The 24,982-nt window shown below is 60.4% G+C and overlaps 1 protein-coding gene across 1 annotated transcript in view; it reads left to right on the top strand.

Moving 5' to 3' along the window:
* The first annotated feature begins 18,673 nt into the window (after nt 1-18,673).
* Nucleotides 18,674-24,982, top strand: part of ELFN1 (extracellular leucine rich repeat and fibronectin type III domain containing 1) — a 68,629-nt gene continuing 62,320 nt past the window's right edge. Inside the window, exon 1 of the mRNA XM_045075179.1 lies at nt 18,674-19,127. The gene's annotated coding sequence lies outside the window, so the exon portion shown is untranslated. The remainder of the gene's footprint in view (nt 19,128-24,982) is intronic.

Here is a 24,982-nt window from a genome sequence, read left to right as displayed (position 1 = left end):
GCAGAGGCCATAATCTGAAAGCAGAGAGGATTTCTTTTGTAAGAGCAGGGCTTTTTGAGAAAGAAAGGGTTTCTGAGTGAGAAAGCAGACATCGCTGGCACAAGCTGCCGAGTGGGGGAAGCCAGCGAGGGCCTTTCTCCTGCCCAGACAGGGGCAGTACTTGGACTTGGGGGGAGGCAGAGATGGGGCCTCTGAGCCCTGCATCTTGTCCCTGCCCACGAGAAGCTGCGTGGAGGCAGCTAATGGGAAATCCATGGAAGCTGGGGGCTGTCAGTGCACGGGACCCATGCTCGCCCCATGTGTGCCTAGGAAAGCCTGCACCTGCCACCATCATGGTGGTCTCCATGGGAGGAGCCCCTAGCCACGTGCCTATGAGATTTTAGCATTGTGATTATCGTGATGTTTGGTTCACGTGGTTTGTGCACCGGCTAGCTCCTGCCGCGTAACAAATCAGCCCCCGGTTCAATAATGTACAACGGGTTACCTCACACAATGTCTGGGGCGAGGGATTTGGGTATGGGTTAGCTGTGTGGCTGCCGCTGGGGTTCCCCTGGGGGGTCCAGCATCTGAAGGCTCGCCTGGAGCCAAGGAAGGACCCCTACCACACACTCATCTCCTCCAAGGTAGCACATGTGTCCATATCTTCCGCTGCTGGCTGGGGCCACAGCTGCACCATGCTGACTTTCCCAAGACGAGGGGCCCTCGGGGGCAACAAGGAAGGGCTGTTTTTTGTGCGCTAGGGGGAAGGTCACACCAAGGCCAGTTCGCTCGGTGCTGGGGAAGGCTGTACGAGGCCATAAACTCCAGCAGGGAGGGTCATTGGAGGCTGCTGCAGGCGACGGCAGCCACAGTTAGTGGTGGGCTTTTGTGATCTCAAAGCACTTTGCGGTTTGCAAAGAACTACCGTCCGAAGCAGAGTTCACGCATTAGCTTGTTGTTCCCCGACATGTTCCTGTTTTACCTGTGAAGGGGCTGAGGTGGGGGCTCTGTGAGTCACTGTGGGCACTGCTATGCCCTGAGCTGGGCCTCTGGGATTAGTGCAGCCCTGGAGGGCATCCTGGAGGAGGTGTCTAGCCCCAGCCCCAAAGAATAAGGCCAGAGCCAAGAATGAAAGGGGTCAGTTCTGGGTCAGCCAGGAGCAGAGCGTGCAGCAGAGCCCATTATGGAGGGCTTGGGAGGCAGGGCTGCGACATCTGCCTGCAGATGTCATGTCTCCAAGTGTCTCCTCCTCTGTGTACCAGCTCCCAGTCCAGGACTTGGCCCTCAGAGCTTCTGTGCAATTTGGGGCCATGCCCGGTTGGGGAGTGGGAGACAGAGGTGGGCTAAGTCTGCTGACCTCTTAGGCTGCTCTATGGCCCTCCTGTGTTGGGGAGGCCCAGAGGCAGGGAGGCCAACCCCCGAGGCACTGAGGTCCAGGCGGGGCCAGGCCTGAGAAGCCCCCTGGGGCGGTGGGGCTGGTGTCCAAGCTGGCCCCAGCAGCGAGGCCTCTCTTTGCCCAACATGTGGGGGCCCAGTCCCGAGGTCCTCTCCCCTCTTGGAAAAGCCCACAGCCTTCTGCTGAACTTCTTCCTGCAGGGGAAGGAGGGGAGTTTCCAGGCTCCTGTCTTGGCTGGATTAGGGCAGCATTAACTGGACGGACTGGGAGCATGCAGCCCTCCCCCAACCACCCAGCTAATAAGTTCGCCATTACAACGGAACTTGCAGCACCCTCCTGAGAGCTCTTGCTGGTTTGGGCTAAATTAATCCAAAAAGAGAGTCATCTGATGCTGAGGCCCATCTCTTCTGGGCAGCCTTGACAGGGGCAGAAAAGACAGAGGGCGGGCGGGCTCCCAGCATCCTCTCTGAAAACTGGAGCCTTCCATTCTCAGTTCTCAGGGCGGACAGAAGTCTCTGCCGCCCATCCCTAGGCAATCCCGGCCTCTCCTGCTCCAGGAGCTGCTCAGGCCAGGGCCGGAGGGGAGGGCAGTGGGGGCCAGGCATGTGAGAGCCAAGCCTACCCTCTCCCTACTATTCCCATGTTCTCATTACCCATTGCCACATACAAAGCACCCCAAACTCATTTATTGGGCTGGCAAGTCGGCTACATGGGCAGGGCTGAGCGTGAGCTTGCAGACATCGGATGTGGCAGCCTGACCAGGAGCACTCAAGCTGGGGCTGCCCACGGGTGTCTCCATGAGGCCCGGGCTTCCCCAGGGCAGGTGTCGGGGGTCTCAGGACAGGGGTCCACAAGAGAGCAGGTGGCAGGTGTAACGGCCCTCATGAGCCAGCCTCGAGGTCAGAGCATCACACGTCTCAGACGTGCCAGGTCTCAGACACCACTGTGCACGGGCTGGGACCAAGACGCCACCTCCGGGCCTGGGAGTGCTAAGGTTCTGGAAAGGGCTGGCTGCATGGGAGAGTGACGTTATGGCCATTTGGAGGTCCCCTGCAGGGACCTCAGGCCGAGCAGCAGAAAGGTCCCCAGGGTCACCTGGCTCAGAGCTCCCCCAGAAGGCCGGCCCTGCCCAGAGCTCTGCAGGCAGTGGGGAAGCCTGGGTGAGCTTTCCTGGGGCTGCAGGTCCCGAGGCGAATGGACACGGCGGGGCTGCGAGCGGGTGAGGAGGGCTAAGACTCGGAGGGGCTGGGCCTGGGAGCGGGTGAGGGGGGCACGGCCTATGGTCCCACAGCTTCGTCCCCCTTCCTTGGAGGTTGAAGTACGTTTCGGGCAGTAAAAACCCTTCTCCTTCCGTGTTGGGCTTCCCCTCTCATCCCCAGACTCCCGCTGCCCACCCCTCTCCTGGGATTGTCCTTGCGAGGCCTGGGCTGGGTGATGCGGGAAGCCGTCATGTGGGCCAGCAGCCACACAGTCACTCTGAGCTCAGAGTTGCTAAGTGTCACCCTGAGCCGGTGAGCCCGAGCCCCGAAGGGTGTCCCCAAACCTGCCCTGGGGTTTTCCCAAAACAGCAAGGCCTTCTAGGGCAGGGCAGAGGCAGGCCTTCCCGTGCCCCTGCCTCGTGCTCTCCCATGCTAAGACCAGGGCCCCTGAGGCCACAGGTCAGGGTCTCCTTGACCATCTGGGGGGACACGCAGCCCGGACACAGGCCGGTGGTGAATCTACCCGTGTGTCGGGCTCCCGGACGTGGTGGCCACGACCTTGCTCAGCTGTGTTCCATGTGAGTAAGACGAGGACACCACGTCCTACACGCTGCCAGGGCCGAGGGGGGTACCCCAGGCTCCCTTTCAGGGTTGACAGGAGCCCCGCATCCCTCGGCCCAGCGCCACTGCCCTGCCAAGTCTCCAAGTTAACAAGTTCCGTCGGGCCTTGGTGATTACATAGATTCACAAAGTTGATGAAAAAAAAGATCCCGATATAAATAAATATTCCTGGAGACACTCCACCCCCTGCAGGCATGAACTTTGAATAATTGCCGCGAATTATGCTGAGGACTAATCAAAACTTTTTTTTCGTTTGCTAATTACCTCTGGGCTTCATCAGCGTCAGAATCTAATCAACTCCAGACATCTTAATCGACCCTCGGGAAACGCTAGAGCTGGGGAGGGACTGGTGTCACACCAGTGCAGCCCGGGGGGCCGGGGTGGGGGGGCGGGGTCCTGGGTCTGGGGCCACCCTGGTCTGGGAGGGGGGGCGGCCCTGCCTCCGCTCAGGGTGAAGGACGCCCCCATCGTCCCTGTCCCCTCCTGTGGAGTTTCTCAGAGGGAGGGGGCCTTGGGGGTGTCCCCAGTGTCGGGCTGACACGTGACAGGCCCAGGGGGCCCTTCGGGATCCTGGGCAGGGAGTCTCAGTGGTGCCTTCAGGGGTAAGGAGGCTCTGCTCCCCCCACCGTGGAGGGAAATCATTTGCATCTGATGAAAAATTCCTCCGTGGAACAGAGCGCTGTTCAGGAGCCTGGGCTCAGAGGCCCTCCAAGCTGTGGGCTTGATCATGGTTCTCTCCCTGGGTCCTGGGTGCAGTGGGCACTCCAGGAGCCCTGATGGCTGGGCCAGAGACATCCCTCAGCCCCTCTGGGCCAGGTGCCCACCCCTCTAAGCCTCCCCTGCTGGCCAGGCCACTCTCCCGTCCCCTCTCTCCTGCCCTCACCAAGAGAGCCTCTGACCAGAATGCCTTCGAGAAACCCAAGCTTTCACCCTGCGTCCCTTGCCCCCTCCTCCTGCTCCCCTTCCCCGCCCCTTTCCCTCAAAGCTCCTAGGAGAGACCCAGGAGGCCCGCTGTTCAGGACAGATGGGCCCCTCCCGGTTCTTTGTGCCCAGCAGCCCTTGGATACAAGCCAGGCGCCGTCACAAGCAACCCTGTGGGAACAGCCTTGTGGGCCCGAGGAGGTAAAATGCCTCTTGAACCCCTGAGTCCCCGAAGGAGCCTGGACTTGAGGTTCCCCCCAGGCTGGCTGGGGAGTTGAGGTGCTGTCCTGCAGCCTTCTCTCGGGGCCCACATCCACCCAGGGGGCGCAGAAGTGGGGTGTCTCAGACATCTCTCTCCCTGGGATGCCAAATGGTCAGGACTCCCCCCACAGCAGGCAGGTGTGGGCCTCCCAACTTCCCAAGAGAGGCCGGTTCTGCTCCCCATTTCCAGGTGGAAGCCCTTCTGTGCCCACTTCTTCAGCCCGGCCTGTGCTGGGACCACGACCCCAGATGCTTCTGCGGCAGACAGCAGGGGCCCAGGGGTGGGGCCATGCCTGGGTCCCAGAGCCCACCGCAGGCTGCCCCTCGGGGTTGGAAAGCAAGTGTCCCTGCTCTGGTCATAGTGACACGAAAGCCAATTGGGGTTTTCACCAGACTTTCCTGAAAGGGGTTGGGATGGCCTTTAGTTTCGGAGCAGAGGGAGGGGAGAGGGTTGGGGCTGTGCAGGGAAGCTGTTCCCACAGGTCCAGCCCTTGTAGGTGGGTTGGGGGCAGGGAGATGGCGGGAGTGGGTACTGAGTGCGGGAGCCCCAGAGAGAGCAGGGGTCCCAGGGAGGCGGGGGGGACAGGAGTCCTGACAAGGGGAAGGTCCCCGAGGGGTAGGGTCCTGGGAGAGGGGGTGTCTTGGGGAGTTTGGGGAAGGGGATCCCAAAAAACATGGGTCCCGGGGAGGCAAAGCGTGGGTTTCCTAGGGTTGAAAAATCTTGGGAGCTTGGGGTCCCATGTAAGTGAGTAGAAGGCAAGAGGAAAGAGGCCCAGAAGGGGGGACCTGGGCAGCTGGGGGCCCCGGGGGGGGGTCTCTGTCTCATTTTTTCTGTTGTCTGGTATGGTTTTGGCCTTTTGAGTCTGTCTCCTCACTTGTCAGGCTCTTGGCCTGCCCCACGGGGCCTTGGGTATGCGGCTGAGCAGGGCAGCCTAGGGCCCTGTGGGTAGAGGGGGGCTGTAGGGAGCTCATGGTGTTTCAGGCGACAGGTTGCCCCAGCCACCTGCCCGAGGGTGCTGGTTGTCCAGGTGCCACCCCCACAGTGCCTGTCAGCCGCCCGCTTCCCAAGGTCATGGGCAGGTGAAGAGAGGCCCAGAGCCCCTGAGCCCCAGCCACTCTGGCCCTTCCCCTACAAGGTCAGCTCGACCCCGGATGTTTCTTCCTGGCCAGAGACAGATGCTGGGGCTGGAAGGGCCACAAGCCCCTTGGGTCCTCTTCTCCCGTCTTTATAGAGGTCAGGACCTGACACCTCATGGGACACCCTGCTCTGGGTCAGGCCCTCTACACATGTCACCCCTTCCCCTCCCAGACTGGAGTTTCTGGAGTCACGCAGCTGCCGAGGGCAGCCTGGGGACCGAACTCAGACGGCAAACCCTGAGGGATTGGGGGTCAGCTTCCCCATGTCGGCTTGCTGGGAGGATGCGGGGGGCTGCAGGGACCCAGGCCTCTCCAGGGGAGGCCCCCTCCTGCCTCGTGCTGACATCAGCTTGCCGTGTGACCTTGGGCACATGCCTTCTTCCCTCTGGGCCTCAGTTTCTCTTCTCTCCTCCCGACCGATCAAATTCCAGGTCCCAAGGGCCCCTCTGGCCCAGACATGGGTAACTCCCCCGGGCAGCCCCCTGCCTCCGGGCAGAGCACCCCCCTCCTCCACCCCCCGGACCCCAGGCCCGGCTGGCCCCTCGGGCTTTCGCAGGAACATCCATCACAGCCGTGATAGATGATCTGTTCCTTATCCTGCCGCGGCTCTTGCTATTTTAGTTGCAGAATAATGTTTATCGCTTCACACAACAGTGGCATCCTGCCTCCTCCCTCTGTCCTTCCCCTGCTCCTGCTTCCTCCCTCTGTGCGGTGAACTCCTAGCCGAAAGCAGGAGATTTCTCAGGCCACTTTCGAGATTTTAATTTTCTGTTCCCCTTCCTCTTGCTTCCCCCTTATTACATTTCAGGCTCTTTCCGGGCTCCTGCAATGAGCATATGTTTTCCCGGTGAGATATATATATATATATATATATTTAATAAAAACCATCATTTATGATTTTTCTTCTCTTCCACTGATGGTCGGCCGTCTTGTTTCATTTCTCAGCAGCGCAGCTGCCCACCTGCTTTGCACCACTCCCCCCCCCCCGCCCTACGGACTGGGGTGTGGGTGCCTGTGTGCCTGGGCTGGAGGAAAGGCTCCCCTGCCAAGAGCCGCGCACAGCACCGTAGCTCCCCTGTCCCTCTGCTCTGCAGGCCCCGCTCCTGGGATTGCGCCTTCCCTCCTTCAAGTAAGTGTCACCTGCCCGCCTTTCTCAGCTCCCCTTCCTAGAGGCACTGAGCTCATGGAGGAGGCAGGCGGCTCTCTGGAGCCTGCTGGGCTCCTCGTGGGCCCTGAGGATGGTCTGTCCACCCTGCGGATGCTATCCAATAAAGCAGAACTTTCTGGCCCACCACCAGGGCGGGTCTCTTCATTTCTGAGACTCAGTTTCCCCATCTTTACATAGAGACACACATAGATAGGGTTGTAGATCATTCATTCATTCAACAAACACCCACTGAGGATCGAATGTGTGCCAGGATGAGCTCCGTGCCTGTCTTAGGGTAGGAACCAGCTCAGATGTCCCCCCTCCCTGCAGACCAGAGCCCCGGGCTTCCCTCTGATTTTGCTGTGTGGCTTGGGCTACTCCTTGGCTCTCTGAAACTTCCTGCATTTCCTTCTCTGGACTTCCTCCACCGTGGACCCGATATGATCCTTTCCCCATTGGGCCCCAGAGGGTCCTGTTTCAGGCCTCCCCCCACCGCCTTCATGGCTACCTGCCCCGTGTTCGGGTTCTGTGACTGGCTGGGCTCTAGAGCCCGTGTTCATGGCCGGGAGAGAGGACATGTGCCTCTCAGGCTTGTCTGCTCCCTGGCGGTCCTTGGAGAGGGGACCTGGCTGGATCCAAAGCCCAGGGCCACTGTCCCCGATTCTGAGGTTGGCCTGAGGGGCGAGACAGAGATGGGCTCTGCCTCACAGCCCAGCTTCTCCCAAACCAGTGGGAGAGGTTTCATGAATATTCACAAACTCATATGAATATTCACGGTGATAATGAGGCATCTCCTCTCTATCCCCTTGACCTTGGGCACCTCCCTTGCTTTCCGGGGTGCTCCACACCTTCTTCCCCCGCACTGACCCCTGCCTGCAGGTAGCTTTACCTCGGCTCCCAGGGGCTGCCTCGGGGAGCCCTTGCTCCAAGGAGACCCCCATGTGGAAAGGTTCCTTTGGAGGGTGGGGCTCCCATCTCCACTCTGGCCCCACTATCCAGGCCTCAGTTCCCTTCTGACCTCTAGGGCCCTTCTGGCCCCGAGAGGGTTCAGCCAGGCTCACTGTCCCAGGAGCAAACAAGTCCTCTCTGATTCCCCGTTCCGAGCACTCCATTGTGCTGAGACAAAGCCAGGAGGCTCAGGTTCCCAAGGACCCACCAGGACCTGACTTCGGTTACCTGTAACCGGAGAGAACTGGGGTCAGGTGTCCCTGTGGCCCTCCACACCTGCAGCCAGGCTCTGCTCAGCTGGCTGTCCCTTGGGACTGGCAAGATGGGGCTGGGGGGTGCCAAGGGCCCTCACCGGCAAGGCTGCATGGGCAGCAGGGAAATGCTCGGACCCGGGGAACTCGAGGGAGGAGGGTTCAGGCTGAGTCAGGACTGGACCATCTATGGGGCTGGCCCTGCTTGGAGGGAGCTGGGCTCACTGCTCAGGCCGCATGACCTTGAGCAGACCACTCAGCTCTATGCCTCAGTGTCCCTCTCTGTGAATGCCTTCCACCCACTGTGCTCCGGGCCAAGCCACCCTGCCCTGAGAACCGGAGGGTCACTCTGTGGGCACTTGGCCATTCGTCCAGAGAGGACCCAGCTTAGGGAGCAGGGCCCAAAGCTTTCAGACAGGGGCCAGCCTGGCCCTGCTGCTGGCTGTGCTCTGTCGGTCCCCCTGTCTGTGCCCCCAGGTGCTCAAGAACAAGCCCATTTCCTCTGCCCAGGCTGAACGCCATTTCCCTGAGTCTCCTTCTTCGCTTACCTGGCTCTCCCTGGGCTGTCAGCCATGAGCGTTTGGGGTCCCCAACGCTTCCTGGAGGTATGGCCCCGTCTCCCACTGGATGGCTCCTCCTCTGGGGGGTGGGTGGTGCTGGGCCTGCCGGACTTGCCTAGAGGAGCTCCGGCAGGAGCAGATAAGTTGCCTGGAATTGTCAGAGAGGATGAGATCCACCCAGCACCTTCTGGAAAGTTCCCAGACACTGGGGCTCCATGGCCTGTGCATCCGGCTGAGCGCTGACTTTGTCCTGGGAGCTTCGCCTAATCATCTGTGAGCGGCAGCTTCTGTGCAGTGCCCGAGTCCTTGCACACAAGCAGATTCAAGGCTCCGGGAGACCCGAACCCTCATCCCTGTGTTTCCGGGTGCACACTCGGACCTCTGTCCTTGGGACTCTGCCCTGACCTCATTGCGCCGTCCTGAAGGAGCCTTGGAGTGTCTTGGTGCTTGTCCAAGGTCACACAGGGAGCAGTGGGAACCAGGCCCCCTTCACTGCAGCCTGTACTTCGTGCCCCTTCCCGGGTGGAGGACAGATGGAGGTCCCTTGCCTGTGGCTCTTGCTCAGGCTGACCCTGTGTGAGCTCCGTGGCTGGGGCCCAGCCTGCTCCGTGCTGTTTGCCTAAATTTGTTCAACCTCGTCTTCCCACGGGACCCACATGGCCACCACCGACATCTGTGGGGACACAGCCGAGGAATGCCTAATGAGGACTCGGCGTGGCCCCACCATGGAGCACAGGCTGGGACAGATGGTCTATCATTACCCATTTTTATTAATTACTGGCTCCACGTGCCTCGACTGGCTCCCGAGCCCCAGGCTTGCCGGCCGTGCGAGTCCCAGCTATTCTGGAAGTAGAACCAGCCCTGCATTTAGCTCAACGTGCGTTTCCTCCCGGCTTCCTTTGAGACCAGACGTTTCTGGCTCCGAATGGTCCCCGGGGTACGAGGCCGGCCGAGGAGAAGCAGGCATGCAGCTGCCACCTGCCCGGGAGGAGGCTGCAGAGGGCCCGGTGCAAGGACAGCCCGCGGTGTGGGGGGTACAGCCAGGCGCTGGGGGGCCCCTGGGGACCTAGCTCAGGGCTGGGGCTGCCCGGAAGCCCTCCTGATACCTTCCGTCTGCTGGCCTCTGGGAACAAGGGGATCGTCCTCTCCATCTTGCCACGGGGCCCTGCGGACCCCTGAAGCTGTGGCAGGCTTGTGCTCCGGTTGGAGTCCCTCCTGGCACTGGCAGAACCTGGCCTGCTCCGGGCCAGCGCTCCAGTGTCTCATTCGACTTCTGGCAAGTCCCTCTCTGCCCACGGCCTCTGTGAGGGGTCCTCGTGTCCTGCTGGAACCCCCGTGAGAGGGAATAGAAAGGGACAGGGACCGCCCCTCCTTTGGGGCTGGGGAGAACCAGGATCCCCCCAGGCCATGTTGGGACCCACGGTTGGGGGCTCGCTGCCAGCCAGGGCACCGAGTTCCTCCGGCTCTGTGTCCAGCCTGTTAGGCCGGGAGATAATGGGACATGAAGCCCAAGATTTCTAGTCAATAAAAAGGCGCCTTGGAGGCTTTTTATATCCTGCTGGTGTCACGCTGGGTAGGCGTTTTATGTGCTGCCCACCTGATGGTCTGTCATAAAGCTGGGTCCTTGCCCTGCTGGAGTCTGTCACCGCCTGTCTGTCCTGGGCTGCTGCCGGCAGAGCCCAGGGAGCGGGGACACCGCAAGAAATGGGTTCTAGGAGCAATGCTGGTGGTCCCGTGACCAGAGGAGTGGGGGAACGTTGCAGAGATCTAGGGGAGGCGATGAGGTGGGGGGAGGGGCACGTGGGACATGCCCTGGGAGGCTTCCGAGGGAGACCTGCCTGTCTGAGCTAGGCTGAGGGCCCGGAGGGGCTGGCCTGAGGAGCCACCCTATGGGGGTGGGAGTGGGTGTTCAGCCCTGTCCGAGACAGAGCCTGGTAGGACATGGGCGGTGCATAAAGCCAGCTGCCTCCAGGGTGGGGCAGTGCTGAGCTCCCTGACACTGGAGGAAATCAAGCAGGCCCGGATGCCCCTTGGCTGAGGAGGTTCAAGTGGGAGAAATAGAAAGGCCAGGGTCACAAGGGGAGGATTTTTACCAAAGTAATTATGGGGTGGGTAGAATGTCCTGGAAGCAAACAGTGGAGGGGATGACCTCTGGGGCGAGGGGAGGGGCCCCTGTCGCTCTCCTGCCTCTCACGTGAATTGGTACTTTAATGGAGGCCATGGGCTCTGGTCCACGGCAGGCAGTGATCTCCACAGAGCGGTTCCAGGTGGGATCAGAGCCTTGTAGCTGTAGATGACAGGCCCGCCACGGGGGGTGGCTCCCAGGGCCTGTGTGACCCCGAGCAGCCGAGGCAGGTAGCGATGGCTGTGACTGGGGGCCATGGCTCCGGACTCTTGTTCCTACGTGTCTCTGACCTGCGATCAGGCCAGAGGAGGGGCTCAACCAGGGAGCAGGGAGGTGCTGGCCTCCTTCCCGAGGAACCTGCTCCCTTGCTCCCTGCAGTGGAGGGAGGGCTGGCTAGGATTTCCTGCTTGTGCCTGGCTTCCCAGCACCGTGGGGGCCCCAAGTAAGTGGCCTTCCTATGAGGAGTTGGGACGGTCTGCTCGTGGGTGGTGGGCGGTTGGCCCTTCTCTGGGAAAGCCCCCGCTCTCTGGATTCCCCCGCTCATCCCTGTCCCAGACTCCCAGCCCATCCTTCCCCAGACTGGGGCTTCAGAGTGGGACCTGATGAGCCCCTCCCTGCAAGGTACTCTCTGACCCCACAACCACAGCCCAGGTGACAGGCCATGCCTGGCACCCTGCCCAGCCCAGGACACCTATGCTTGTCCTGAGGACAAAGAGGTAGGACCAGCCAGACCAGGCGTGGGCACACTAGCTAGACAGAGGCACCACCAGCAGCAAAGTGTGGCAGTGCACAGGGGATTGCCTCTATGAGGGGGATGATCAGTGGGGGCCGAGGCCCTCCAAGGATCCAGGCTGCTTCTGAGGGTAGGGAGGGATTGGGGGAAGGCTCGCTCCAGCCGCGGCATGAGCTAGAGAATCTCCCCTGGGTCTAGGCCGGCTGATATCCTGGGCACACTGGCTGCCCCCACCTCCACTCTTCCCCACTGGGTCTCTAGAACCTGCTTCAGGCACAGTTGGATCTATGTGTCTCATGTCTCCAGGCTGCACAGGGCCAGCCCACAGACCCACAGGCCCCTCCTCGCAACTCCCGTTGTTTCGGGTAGTGACCAACCTCTTGAGGAGGGGTCACAGGGCAGGGGTGGGAGAGGTATTCTCGGGGGTGTGGATTGGGGCAGAGACTCATGCTCCATGGCTAAAGTACCAGATGCTTCCTGAACATCAGGCACGGGATGTCTGAGTTCTTGGGGACAGGAGTCCCTGGGCAACTGTGCTGCCTTGGCCCTGGGGACTGTGGGAGGCCCTGCTCAAGAGAGTGTGGAAGGAAGGCCGTAGGAGGTGCCCCAAAGTCAAGAGCAGGCCTTTCCCCTGTAACTTGATTCTCAGAGCTTTTTCTCCAGTCATTTTGCCACCTCCTCCAGGAAGCCACCCCGGTTGCCTGGGACAGAATTCATATCCTCCCGGCATTTGCAGCACCTGCTGGTGAGAATATTAGGGAATATTAGTGCCCAGGCTGTGTGACCTTGGGCAAAGGGCTGGAGGTCTCTGAACTTCCTTTATAAAATGGGACTAACGCATGGACTTTCTGGGTGACTGAAGTAACCCAGATGGGGATTGTTGTGGTTGAATTGTGTTCCCTCCCAAAAGACATGCTGGAGCCCTAACCCTCAGCCTCTCCAAGTGTGGCCTTATTTGGAAATAGGGTCTTTGCAGACGATCAGGTGAAGATGGGGTGTTACGGCAGGTCCTCATCCAATAGGACTGGTGTCCTTAAAGAAAGTGGGGGACAGAATTTGGTCATGGAAACAGGCATGCTCAGAGGAGGAGATGCCATGGGACTGCAGTGAGGTAGGCACAGGCCATGGCACGCCGAGAACTGCGTGGGAGTCCAGACCCCTGGGGAGCTTCCGTGAGAGCTTAGGGAAAGGACCCCATGTGCTGTGGGCTCCCATGTGGCCCCTGGTTGCTGCCGCCAGCAGGGAGCCTCCAGAATGCACTGGGGACCCTTGTGGGGCTGTTCACTCCCCCCCCCACATCCTTAATCCACCTCCCCAGAAGAGAAAACCTGGTGGTTGAAACTATTTTTAAGAAACAAAGTACATCTCGTGCAAATGCCTGTTCTGTTACCTTCTGATGAAGGCCTGTCTTAGTAGGATGAGTGGCAGAGGGGCAAGGGGGCGGGGCTGGGAGCTTGGGTCCCGGCCCTTCAACACACAAGGGGTGTGAGGCCCTTCAGGACAGAGAGGAGGCAGCCTTCCCAGCCCACCCGGCCCACCACACCTCTGCAGCTCCTGGGGTGTGAGGCCCCGTGCCTCTGCCCATCTGTCTGTCCTTCCTGCTGCCATCTAGCCTATGAGTGTTGGCTGGTCATTGGCCCTGTGCTGGGTCCCGTTGCTCCGAGAGAGCCACACATTTGAGAATTCAGGGTGTCTGCGGGGCGGGGCGCCCGTGTCCTTCCCCATGGCTGCAGCACCCCACGTGACACACATTCTTGATAGCAAAGCCAGACAATTTGGAGAAATAGCGCGGCAGGGGTAGAAAGAGAACCACAAGCACACATCATTCTGCCAAGACTGCCCCCATGTGCCTAGATCCTTTTTCTTCTTACAAACTCGGAATTAGACTTGCTATGCCACAGGAGCCAAAGCCATACTGAAAAAGAACAAAGTCAGGGCATTTGACTCCCACTGTCAGAATTTCCTATGGTAATCAGGACAGAGTGGTACTGGCTGGAGAGAGTGGCAGGAGAAACGTATACATCAGTGGGGTAGAACTGAGGGTTCCAGGGGAAGAATCATTTATTTACAGTCACTTTTTTTTCCAACAAGGACACCAAGACAGTCCAGTGGGGGCAAGAAAGGTCTTTTTGACAGACGATGCTGGAACCACTGGACGTCCACAGGAAAAGAATGAAGCTGGACCCCTACCTCACACCATATGAAAAAAATGAACTCAATGGATCAAAGACCTAAACAAAAGAGCTAAAACTATAAAACTCTTAGAAGAAAATATAGGAGTAAATCCCGGTCTTCGGATAAGTCTTTTTGGATGTGACACTGAAAGCAGAAGCAAGAAAAGGAAAAATCGGTCTTCATCGGAATTAAACACTTTTGTCTGCAGACAATCCCAGCAAGAAAGTGAAAAAGCAACTCATACGAAGGGAGACAATATTTGCAAATTATACGTCTAATGATGGATTTGAGCCTAGAGTATATAGAGAACGCATATAACTCAACAATAAAAAGATGAATAACCCAGTTTCTAAAATGGGCAAAGGACCTGAGTAGGCATTTCTCCAAAGAAGCACATGGAAAGTGCTCAACATTATTAGCCATTGAGGAAACGCGAGTCAAAACCAGGGAGAGGCACCAGGATGGCTAGAATCGAAAAGACAGATAATAGCAAGTGTTGGTGGGGATGCACCATGTTGCTTGGGCTCTGGAAGACAGTCTGAGAGTTCTCCAATAGGCTAGACAGAGATACCACCTGACCGCGCAAATATACCCATAGGTGTGTTCCCAAGAGACAGGACAACCCAAGCTCGTGCAAAACCCTGCTTTTGAACATTCACAGCAGAGTTGCTGGTCGTGACACAAAGGCGGGGACAACCCGAACGCTCATTTGCTGATAAATGGACGGTGTGGTCTCTCTATGCAAAGGGATCTTATGGCACCATTTCAAGGAGTGAAATTGTGAAATGCATGACATTTAGGACTCATGAAAACTATAATGTTAAGTGAGATCAGCCAGTCACAGAGGGTCGCACATCGTATGATTCCACCGATGTGAAATTTCCAGAGTATTGAAATCTACAGAGACAGACAAGAAATCAGTGGTTGCCTAGCGTTGGGGGCAGGTGGTTGAAGTAGGGAGTAACTGCTAATGGGCATGGGGCGGGGGTTCCTTTTGGGCTGAAATGTTCTGAAGCTGGATGGTAGTGATGGTTTTACAACTCTGGTAGACTCAAACCCACAGAATTGTACACTTAAATGGGTGAACTGTATGATGCGTAAGTTACACCCCAATAACGGTGTGGGACAGAGGAGTCTGACCTGGTGCTTGGGAACCCCTTAGGCAAGTCTTGGCCGCCTCTTGATGTTCAGTCTTCTCTGTAAAATGGGGCAGGATGATCTGCCTGCCTTGTTACTGTGGGGACCAGATCAGGTGACAGATAGGAACCCATTTCTCAGTTTAATGTTTCATTTGAAGATTTCATTTTGTATTTACATTTATTGCGAACGGAAATGTACGCGCATTATACAAGATTCAAATGGGGACATGGTGGAAAGTCAGCTTCGTTTTCTGGGGTGATGGAAATGTTCAATATCTCGATAGGGGTGGTGGTTACCCAGATGTGAACATTTGCCAAGACTCATAGAACTGAGCCCATAAGAACTGTGAATTTCACTGTCAATAAATAACACATTAAAACATATTTTTAAGTAAACCTCTTCCCTCTCTCTGCTCTGTGTCTCCCAGCACCCCACCCCCACTTTCCAATTTCCCACAGGATGCACAGTTGTTTCTTTGCACACACAAGAAGAGAAAAATTTTTTATATCCCTTTGGTACACAATGTAAAAAAAAAAAGCACTACATACACAGATCTACCCTTGTTTTTTCCCCCTAAAAACATACCCGGAGATAAACTCAAACACTGGGTTGGGAGGGGGAGGGGAGAGAGGCTCACAGTGCTGCTGAGGTACCCGTATGGCTGTGCTGGGATACGGCTAAGTGCCTCTGTGGTCAGCGGATGTTTTGGATCTTTCCAATCTGCTGTTATTATGAAGAGTGTTTCAGTGAGTGACCTTGCGGATAGGATTCTGTCATTTTTCACAATTGTGAGCAGTATCTGGAGGATAGATTCCTAGAAGGAAATGCTGGGCCAGAGGGTATGTGCATTTGGAATTTTGACGTCGTTTCGGAGGTTCCAAGAGTGTCTGCTTCCCTGCACTATGGCAACGGGGTGAGTTATTAAACTTTTTAGTCTGCCCATGTGACAAGCAGAAAATCTCTCAGAGTAATTTTAATTTGCATTTCTGCTGGCAAGTGTGAGACTGGGCCCTTTTTGGTACATTTCAGCATGCTCTTCATTTCTTTTTCTGTTCATAACCTCTGACCAGTTTTTCCCCCTTGGGTATTTTTCTTATTGATTTGTAAAAGCTCTTTATATATGGGGACATGGGCTCTTTGCTTGGGACATAAGTGGCCGTATTGTTTCTTTTGTAGGTTCTACGGATGTTTGTTGTGACTGTAAAACTCTGAGCACAGGGAAAAAATTGTCACTATTTTTCTCTGAGTACCATTTTTTTAGGATAGGTGTGGCAGGGGTTCTGGTCCATATGAGTCCCAGACCCTTGTGTTCCTGCCCCATGTCCAAGCACACCCTTGGGTGACTGATCGACCACCTGGACCAGTTACTTGCAGCCAGGCCATCTTTAGAGGAGAGAAGAGTTGACTATAGGGGGGCGGAGACCTTGGCAAGTCCTCTTTTATTCTGAAAGCATGCTTGATCACCCCCTCTGTGCTGGTGCAGTCTGTGGTACAGCAAGCCCTAGGTGAGTCAGACTCTCCGGCTCCCCGAACTAACTCACAGTCTGGTGAGAAGTCCTGGGTGGCCGGTCCTTGGCTAGGGAGTGCCAGGGCAACTGGGGGCACCGGCACAGATGGAAGGTGGCAGCCCCAGAGCTCCAGGGCCTCCCTTGCTCAGCTCGCCTCTCCCTAAATGGCATGGGCAGGGTGGGTTGGTTTGAATACAAGCAAGAATCTTGCCGTGCTAGTTCCTTCTGAGGGTTGGTCTCCCTGGCAAATGGGACCTGATAAAGGGGCTCACTTGTAGGGTGGCTATGGGGTGGAACTGAGTTGAAGGGAGCAGCACGCATGTGCCTGACACATGGATGGGCCTGAAACTTACAATTCCTCATGGGCCTGCTAGCCCGTGTGAGGGCGAAGTGTTTGGGGGTACACAGAGCTGGGTACCCCTACGAGTGGCAACAGCAGCGGCGGGTGGAAGCCGGGCTGTGAGGTGGGAGGGGGCGCTGGGGTGTTTCCCACCTGGGCGGTCCTCCTAGCTCCAAGGGGATGGGGTGGGGGGGGCCTGGCAGGGTGAGATTCGGGCTGTGTTGAAACATGCAGTGTGTGGGTATGCAGTGTGTGTCTACAACAGAGGCTGTGTGGGGGGCATTCAGGAGGAGTGTCTGAGAGAGAAGACTGAGATCTTGCCTCACAACAGACACACAGAGGGTGGGGAGGGCTGTGTGTGTGGGGGGCTCCAGCTTTATTTAGCCCAGAGAAGGACTCTCTCCAATCTACCCCCTGGGACCCCTCTTCCCAGCTTGAGGGCTGTCTTGCCTTTTGGGGGGCAGCAACCCAAGTCTGCCCTCCCCGAGAAAACAAGGGCATATTTCAAGACCTCAAGGAGCTGGAGAGGGAGTCAGGGGGTGAACGCAGGAAAGGGCCGAATGCCTGGCGGGAGGACAGTTCCTGGGGAACCAGGTCAGGACTTTCAAGGCCCTGGCTCACTGGGCACAAAGGACTAGGGGAAAGGGGCTGCATGCCGGCCAGGGCTACAAAGGAGCAGTGCACCTCCATTAGGGACCTAGGTAAAAGAGACCCCGAGGCCAGCCTCTGTCTCCACGCCTGTTCCCAGGAGGTCTGAGCGCCCCTGCGCCTAGACTCAAGGACAGCACAGCTCCAGACAGTGGCTTCGTCCTTGACCATCAGCCTCTGGTCCAAGAGTCCAAGCGAAAGGTGGTGGCTTCTCCCCCACGCTCCCAACTATCCCCTTTTAGGGTATCACCTGCAGGGACTTGACGAGGCCAGGGGTGGGATAGGAGGAGCACGGAGGTTGGGCGGCCGGCGCAGCAGGCTAGATGGAGTTTATGGGCTGCGGAGAGGCCGCTGGACCGAACCCGGACCAGAGCCCCGCGCCGATCCTCGGCAGGACAGCCTTGGGCCCAGCTGCTCGAAGCCTCACGCGTAGCTCCCACCCCGCCCCCGGCCTCCTCTTGGGGTGGGGGGGAAGGGCACCCCAGGGAAAACCCCCTCGCCCTCCAACAGACCCCTCCCCTTTGCCGCGCGCGCTCTCCCAGGCACGCAGTCTGGCCCAGGCGCCTCCCTCCCTTCGCCACCCCGGGCAGGAACGCGCAGCAGGTGCGCAGCGCCGGGGGCGGGGTCCGGGGGTCGTGCTGCGCGCCCGCTGGGGTACCCACTCCGCAGCTCCAACGCCGCGGCTCGGGAAGCGGCGCGCAGGCCGTGCCGGGCGGGGGCGCTCTTGAGCCTGGTTTGGAATTTTTACCCACCGCGCAAGCGGCAAGCTAGGGCAGGGGTGGTGGGCAGTGGGCGGTGTGGTCGCTGGGTGTGGGCTCGGGGCTTCTAGGGGGCTGTGGGTTTAGAACCCAGTTTAGAGGCCAGCCGAGTGATTTCGGATCCCCGGGTATTCCGGAGGCGAATGAAAGGGAAGGGGGGATCGGTGGGAGGGAAGTCTGCCAAACGGAACCTTCCGGGAATCGGAAGGGGCCTGGGTGATCCTGCGCCCCCACCTTCTCCTCAGCTGAAGGTGGGGGTGAGCAATGGGAGGGCTGGGGGGGAGATCAACTATTTGGGGGAGGGCACGTCCCTGAGAGCCCGACCACCCTTTCGCCCCCGCCCCCCACGTGCCTAGCCCTCCTCGTCCCCGGATACGCGCGCCCCTGCGGGCTGTGCATTTGCACTCGCGGACGCGCGCGCCCACACAGGGTCTGACTTCAGGTCAACTTTCACGCGGCTCCCGGGTGTGTGTGCACACGGCCGGGTCCGCACGCGCGTGCACACCCTCCGTCCCCGGTGCCCTCCTCCCGTCGCCTCCCAAAGTCTCGACTCCGAGACCTTGGGGGCTTCAGCTCCAAACGGTGGCCTGGGGCGGGGGACGGGGGCGCGCGGGGCGGGCCAGGAGCAGGGGGCGAGGCAGCCTCTGGGCTCCGCACGCCGCCCCCACAGCGCGATCCAACTTCCCCTCCCGAGGCCCCCTCGGGACACCCCCAGTCCGCCGACGTGCGGGAGCCACACAGCCGCCCGCCCTCCGGCCGCCCCCGCCCGCGTCCCCCGCCCCTCCTCCAGCCCTCCCCGCTTCGGCTCCTACAGGAAACCTTCGATCACGCTCAGAAAGAATGTGCTACAATCTCGGCGCTGCCGCGGCCGATACCGCGCCCGCGCCCGCGCCGGAGCCGAAGCCGAAGCCGGAGCCGAAGCCGGAGCCGCCGCCGCCCCGCCTGCCCGGCCGGCCCCGGGCTCGCAGCGCGCGGTCCCCGCCGCCGCCGCCGCCCCGCGCTCGCCCCGCGCTTGACGCAGTGAGCGCCGCAGCCCGGCTCCCGCCGGCTCCGCTCCGCTCCCGGTCGCAGGCCGAGCCCAGCCCGGCGGGCTCCGGGAGGGGCGGGCAGGGCGCGAGGGGGAGGAGATCTGTCTGGAGCCAGCGAGCCCGGCGGAGGAAGAGGAGGAGGAAGGAGGGGAAGCCGCCGCCGCCGCCGCCGCCGCGCTCCGGGGATCTGGGCGCGCGCGCTCCGCTCGCCGGCGACGGTGGCGCCAGCCCCCGGCCCGCACCCGGGCCCAGGTATGAGGGGGACGGTGGGGGAAGGGGTTACGCGGGGCTGCAGGGGCGGGGGTCCCCTCTGCCGCAGCAGCGGGGCTGGTGGGTCCCCGCCCCTGGGGGAGGCGGGGAAGATGCTCTCCCGGGCGTCAGTGGGGGCGGGCGCGGGGTCCCCGGCGGCTCTTGCGGCCCGGGCCGCTCCAGCCCCCGCGCCCTGTCCTGGGCGTCCGCGCCGGGGCCGAGTTCCCCCGCTCGTGTGGCTTCGGTTGCGGCGCTTTGGGTCCGCGATTTCGGGGCACCCCCCAACACACACACCCTGGGTTCCGAGGCGGGCGCACCCGAAGTTAGCGGTCGCCGAGCGCCGGCCGGTCAAACTTCCCTCCCCGACGCCGCGGCCCGAAGGCCCGGGACGCCGGACCCCTCGAGCCAGGAGGCGCCTCGGGGACCCCAAAACTTTCCTGACCGCTGTGAGAGCGAAGGACGGGCTGGGCAGGGAGGGGGACAGGGTGGTCTTGCCTGTGAGTGCGTACTGGTAGCCGCGGTGCCCCAAGTTGGCCCCGGGACTGCTCCCCCAACCTAGAACCCCATCTCGTAGCGGAGGGCGGAGAGGGAGCGGACTAAAGGCGCCTAGCATTCGCGCAGCCAGGATGGGGGAAGCAGCGCTCCTCCCCGCGCTTCTGGAGCCCTGGAAGGGGTGTTGCAGGACACCCGCCCCCCCCCCCCGCCCCGTTCGCCCGGCTCTGCCCGCAGCTGCCGAGCCCGCGGAAAGGACCGGGTTCGCAGCTATTAATAGGAGCCTGTGACCCAAACCTTTCCAGGCCCTGAAAGCTGCGAAGCTGGGCTTGGCTGCGGGGTGGGGCGGGACCCCAGGCCCGGAACTGGCTCCCTTCCCGGCTCTCATCGTCTCTGTCCTGTCGCTCTTCCCTCCACGCCCCCCCCATCCCTGCTCTACTCCCGGCCTTTCCATCCCGGTCTTGGGGTGTCCCCCCCAACTTTTTCTCTTCCCAAACTGCACGGTGTGGCCTGTGGCCGCCCAGTCAGTCGGGGGCCCGAGCCAGATTGGCGCGATCTGAGCACAGTCCCCAACAGAGTCCTCCGCCGGATGGGTGTGGGGTTCCTGGGGCCAGATTGCCAGGGATGAGCGGGGATTTCCTCCCATCAGCGCCTCTTCTCCCAGCCTACACAGTGAGCCGCGACACCTTCGAACGCCCCGCCACCCTGCAGGCCGGTTGCTGCCCCATTTGAGGGGCAGTGGGGAGTGGGGTGGTCGCCCCAGGCAGCCTTGGGGCAATGTGGAGGGCATAGGGACTCGCGAAGCTCGGGAGAGGGTTTGGGGATGTAGCTACAACTGCCTGTGCAGGGGTGGAGGCAGTGTCCTGGGGGCTTCTCTTTCAGCGTCTCTTCCGCACCCCCGAAGGCCCAGGAGGTTTCCGTCTCCTGCCGCCATCCCATCCCAACACTTAGATCCGAGCTTGAGTGGATTTGAGGATTTGGGGGGGGGGGATATGGAATACTTCTTCCCGTCTGCGTATCTGCAGAGCTCAGCTCCCAAGCGGCTTGGGGGTCTTTGTCCCCCGGGCCCGGCCCCGCCCCCTCCATTAACTGGGGGACCCCCAAACGCCTTCTAGCGCTCCCGTGCGGCTCTCGGCAATCTCAGCTTTGGTGGGCGAGGTGTCGCATCCTTTCTCCTTCTCTGGGTCTGGGGGTGGGGTAGGGGGCGTGGATCGCAGTCCTGGGTCCCTGACAGATGTCCTCGCCGCGGCGCCTGCGTCTCTGTAACAGATTTAATGACTTACACGCAGACCGCCAATCGGCGCGGACACGGGGGAGGGGCGACCCAGATGAGACTCAGGGGACGAGGTCACAGCCAGAGGCGCAACCTCTGCTCAGGGTGGGGGACACAGTGGTAAGGACCCTGACCCTAACCATTGGGCCCCACCTCCTACCTCTGCGCCCCCCATTCTGGGCTTTGCTCTCTGCACCTGCCCACCGATCCTCAATCCTCCCATCCTGCGGTTGAGGGACCTTCCAGCGAGGACTTCAGTCCCGTCCCCCTCTTTGCCCCCCATTGACCTCTGAGTCCCTCCGTGGAGCCCTGACACTGGGCACACATATACTTGCTTCGGGGATGGCCAGTGTGGGTCAAGGGCGGGCTGAGGCCTCTGGCCTCTGCTTGCAGGCTGCAGAAATGGGCTCATAGCCCTTGCTACAGCGGAGTAGTGAGAAGGTCCTGATGTCAAGTCTGGGCAGGAGCCTAGTACAGTCCCTGGCACGCTGGAGACGTGCATCAAAAAGCCTGCCTATCCTTCTGGAACCAGCGCCGCTTGGCCAGTGTGGGTCTGGGGGAATCAGTCAGAAAGGGAGCGGTCGGTCACCACTGGCAGGGGTTTGCCTCGGAAAGGCTGCATGGGGATCTCCGGTCATTGCTGTGCGTTTTCTGTGTAGAGTGAGGCCAGAGGCTAGAAGGTTGCTTTCTGAGACCTACTAAGAGGGAGGGACCAGAGTTGTCTCTGGGGGAGGATGAGTTTTGCCCCCATTCCAAGTGGCAGCTGGATAGACCTTGTGAACAGCAGGGAGGAGAGGGGAGACTTGTCACCACGCTCTCTGTCCCCTGTGCTCAGGACTGGTATATCTGAGGCTTCCAGTACCTATTTGGTGATAAATGGGGGGCCTTGGCCTCCACCTGCTGGGACAGGAGTGTGGGTAGGGGGCAGCCCAAGGAGAAAGGCTACACACAGCTCAGATGTCCTAAATGGCCTCTTCGCCTTCTTCCCCATGCTTCAGCCCTGACCCTGGAGCCATATGTGAGTGGGGTACACTGACCCCCACCCCCCATGAGGGGCACCAGCTAACACCCCCTTTATGCATCTACCCTCAACAGAGCTCCAGCAGACAGGCAGGAGGGGGCTACAAAGCACAAATTCTGGCCTGGCAGGGGGTGGCCAGCTCAGAACCTGCTCCCCCCTTTCCTGGTCAGCCTTCTGTGCCTGGGCAGGGCTGGGGGGTGACTCGCCAGTCCATATAGGACTTGCTTGTGCTGTGGACGTTCATTCATATTCCCTTTTCTGTCCCCACACACTATAGGATTTATCTTGATTTGCTGCCTTTGAATTGAGTCAACTCTTTTGTATGCTCGGTGAATTGCCCAGCTGCTGGCGGGGAGCGGAGAGCGTGCCGGGGGTACTGAGGCCGGGAATCATAGGCGGGCGGGGACAGGAAGCGGGGAGGGGGCGCTGCCCTGGCGGGGACTCTAGTGAGCTAGCAGGCCTTGAGCTGGGAACCTGGCTGGCCGAGGGGCATGCTCAGGCCTGCCCGGCTGGAGCCAGAAGTCCGGAGGGGTCGGGAGGCTCTGTCCTGGGGTCGAGGCTGCCCCTCGGCCTCTGCTTTGGATGGGCTGTGTGGCGTGGGGCAAACGTCGGGGTCCCTCTTGACTCCGTTTCCTCGCCTGTAATATGCGGGAAGAGGGGCTTCCACACGCAGGTTGTGAGGGTCAAACTGAACGGGAAGAGTGTGGGAGAACCCCCGGAGTCATCCCAGAGGTGGGGGTGAGTGAGAGAAGGAAGGGGAGCTAGGGCTGGGGAGGGGGGCGGCCCTACCTGTCCCCCCCTCCTACCGCGTTCTCTGCGCCCAGGTCTTCGTCTTTTCCTACGAGGGCCGGACCCACGGGCCCACGCGGGGCCTGCGAACGCCCTGGCTTGGCTTCATGTGGTGGGGGTCGTGGGTGGCTCAGGTCAGCACCAGCAGTCGCGCGCTCCCCTACCCGCGCGCCGCCCTCCGCCCCCACCTGGATGGGGGAGGAAGGGCAGGAGGGATCGCGAGGAAACCAGCCCTCCTTCGCTTTCTAGTACCCCCTTCCCCGGCCTGCCCCACCCCCCTGCACCCTGCCCCCCCGCCCGGCGGCCGGGAGGGAGGGGAACCGGGCGGGCGCAGGCTCGGAGCCGGACTCGCGCGGGGAGCTAGCGGGCGGGCGGGCGCGGGAGGGGCGGGGGGAGGCGCGGGGCGGGGCGGGGCCGCGCGCGGATCGATGGGCGAAGCTGGGGAGGAATCTCAATCCCCCGAGCGAAGTTAGAGCCTGGAGGACGGCGGCGGCGGCGGCAGGCGCAGCCGCGGAGCGCGGCCCGGCGGCAGGTAAGCGCGGCGCCGGGAGCCCGAGGCGAGCGCGGCGGGCGCCCAGCCCGGGACGCGGGACCCAGCCGGAGCCCGCGCGCTCCCCCTCGCCCCGGGCCCCGTGCGCCCTCGCAGCGTGGCGGGCAAAGTTGGAGGAACTTGGGGCGGGCGCGCGGCTCAGCCGGCGAAGCGGGGTCCGGGTTGGGGTCTTGCTCCCCCCACCCCCACCCCCGCCCCTGTCGCTGCTTCCCGTCGCACCACTGCTTGCTCGCGTGGTCTTGCTCCTTCTTCGGTCTTCTCTTGGCTGCACCCTTCGCCGTCCGCGGCAGGTCGTGTGCCCCAGAGCTGCTGCTGCTCCCAGCGGCCCACCCTCTGCGGCCTTGGGTCCGCGACCCCGGTGGGTGTCCGCGGCACCATCCCCGCCCGGTCTGCCTTCCAGGCGTCTTGCTTCTCGCCACCCGGCGGCGGGACGGTCCGGGAGCACTCGGGGGAGGGGCCGCGTTCCGTGGTACCCCCCGGGGGAGTTGAAGCCCCGGTGTGGGGGTCGCCGCCTTTGCCTCTGAACTTGGTGAATCTTCTCCACCCCTCCCCCGACCTTGTACCCGTTCTCATTGTCATGGCTTTTGGGGGAGTGCAGCTGAGCCTTCTTGCCCCAGTCTGCTTCTAAAGACAGGCATCTGCTTTTCATCCTTTAAAATCATCGAATCACCTGCTTGAGGGCCTCTGGCATCAAAATCAGACTTCCAAGCATCACCTGCGTGACTTTGGAGGCACATGACTTTGGAGCCTCAGTTATCACATCTGGAAAATGGGGGTAGGATGATAATGTGTAATTTATGGAGGAAACACCACGATGGAGGCTTAACACTGGGAGGGCCCCCGGAGTCCTTTCCTCCAGGCTTGGGAGACCAACCCAGGTTTGCACTGCCCAGCAAAGCCTCAGGTGTGAACTGCTTCTCTTTGGGCCGGTGCATCATGGAGTCCTTGCTTGGATGCAGCTGTAGCTGCCTTTTCCCTGCTATATTGGGCTGAGGGCTGTGCAGAGAGCATTCCCTGGGTCTCAGATCCTACAAGCCTTGGGGACAGAAGCCTTTGAAGTGTGCGGAGTGCGCGGAGTTAGGAGAGCAAACCTCTCCACTCTGTCTTTCACAGGGGCCATCTCCAAAGAGACCCCCAGCCTCTGCCCAGCCCCAAAAGGGAAGGAGAAATTGGGGCTCTATTGTTTTAAACCACAGAGACTCTGATCTTTCCCACCTAGGCAGTCCCCTGGCCTCCCCTGCCCTGGGTCCTTGCAGCTTTCAGCTTTTAACTGAACAGCCTTGCGGGGTGGGGGTGGGGGGCGCAGAATCATTACCCCATGCCAGGTTTGTGCTCCACTTTGTCTGAAGAGGAGAAAACCCCAGAACTAGAGAGACAAACTTCAGACAGTGGGGCTTGTTAGAAGGGAATGCCTGTCTTTACTCTGGGTTTAGGGTGTTGGAAACAGGCCAGGACCCAAGCCAGCACTTTGGTCCCTCGTATTCCTGGGCACATGCCCCCGGATTGGGGGTGGGGGGCTCTGAACACCTTCCAGTGGACAGACGATGTCGGAATCAGAAAGGTTGGGAGCCATGAGTTCCTGGCATTGGCTGGACCCTCCCCTGGGGACAACTGTGCAGCCCTCCTGATGGTGATAGGCTGGTCGCCTATGTGGGATTGCCGAAAGCAAGCAATTCTCGACTCTCAGAAAAGCCGGGATAGGCACCTTATCTGAAGGCCTGGCAAACGGGGTT

This window comes from Mustela putorius, unplaced genomic scaffold (genome assembly GCF_011764305.1).
Source record: "Mustela putorius furo isolate JIRA1106 unplaced genomic scaffold, ASM1176430v1.1 tig00000139_pilon_pilon_pilon, whole genome shotgun sequence".
NCBI lineage: Eukaryota > Metazoa > Chordata > Mammalia > Carnivora > Mustelidae > Mustela > Mustela putorius.
This window is presented reverse-complemented; position numbering and strand designations above follow the sequence as displayed.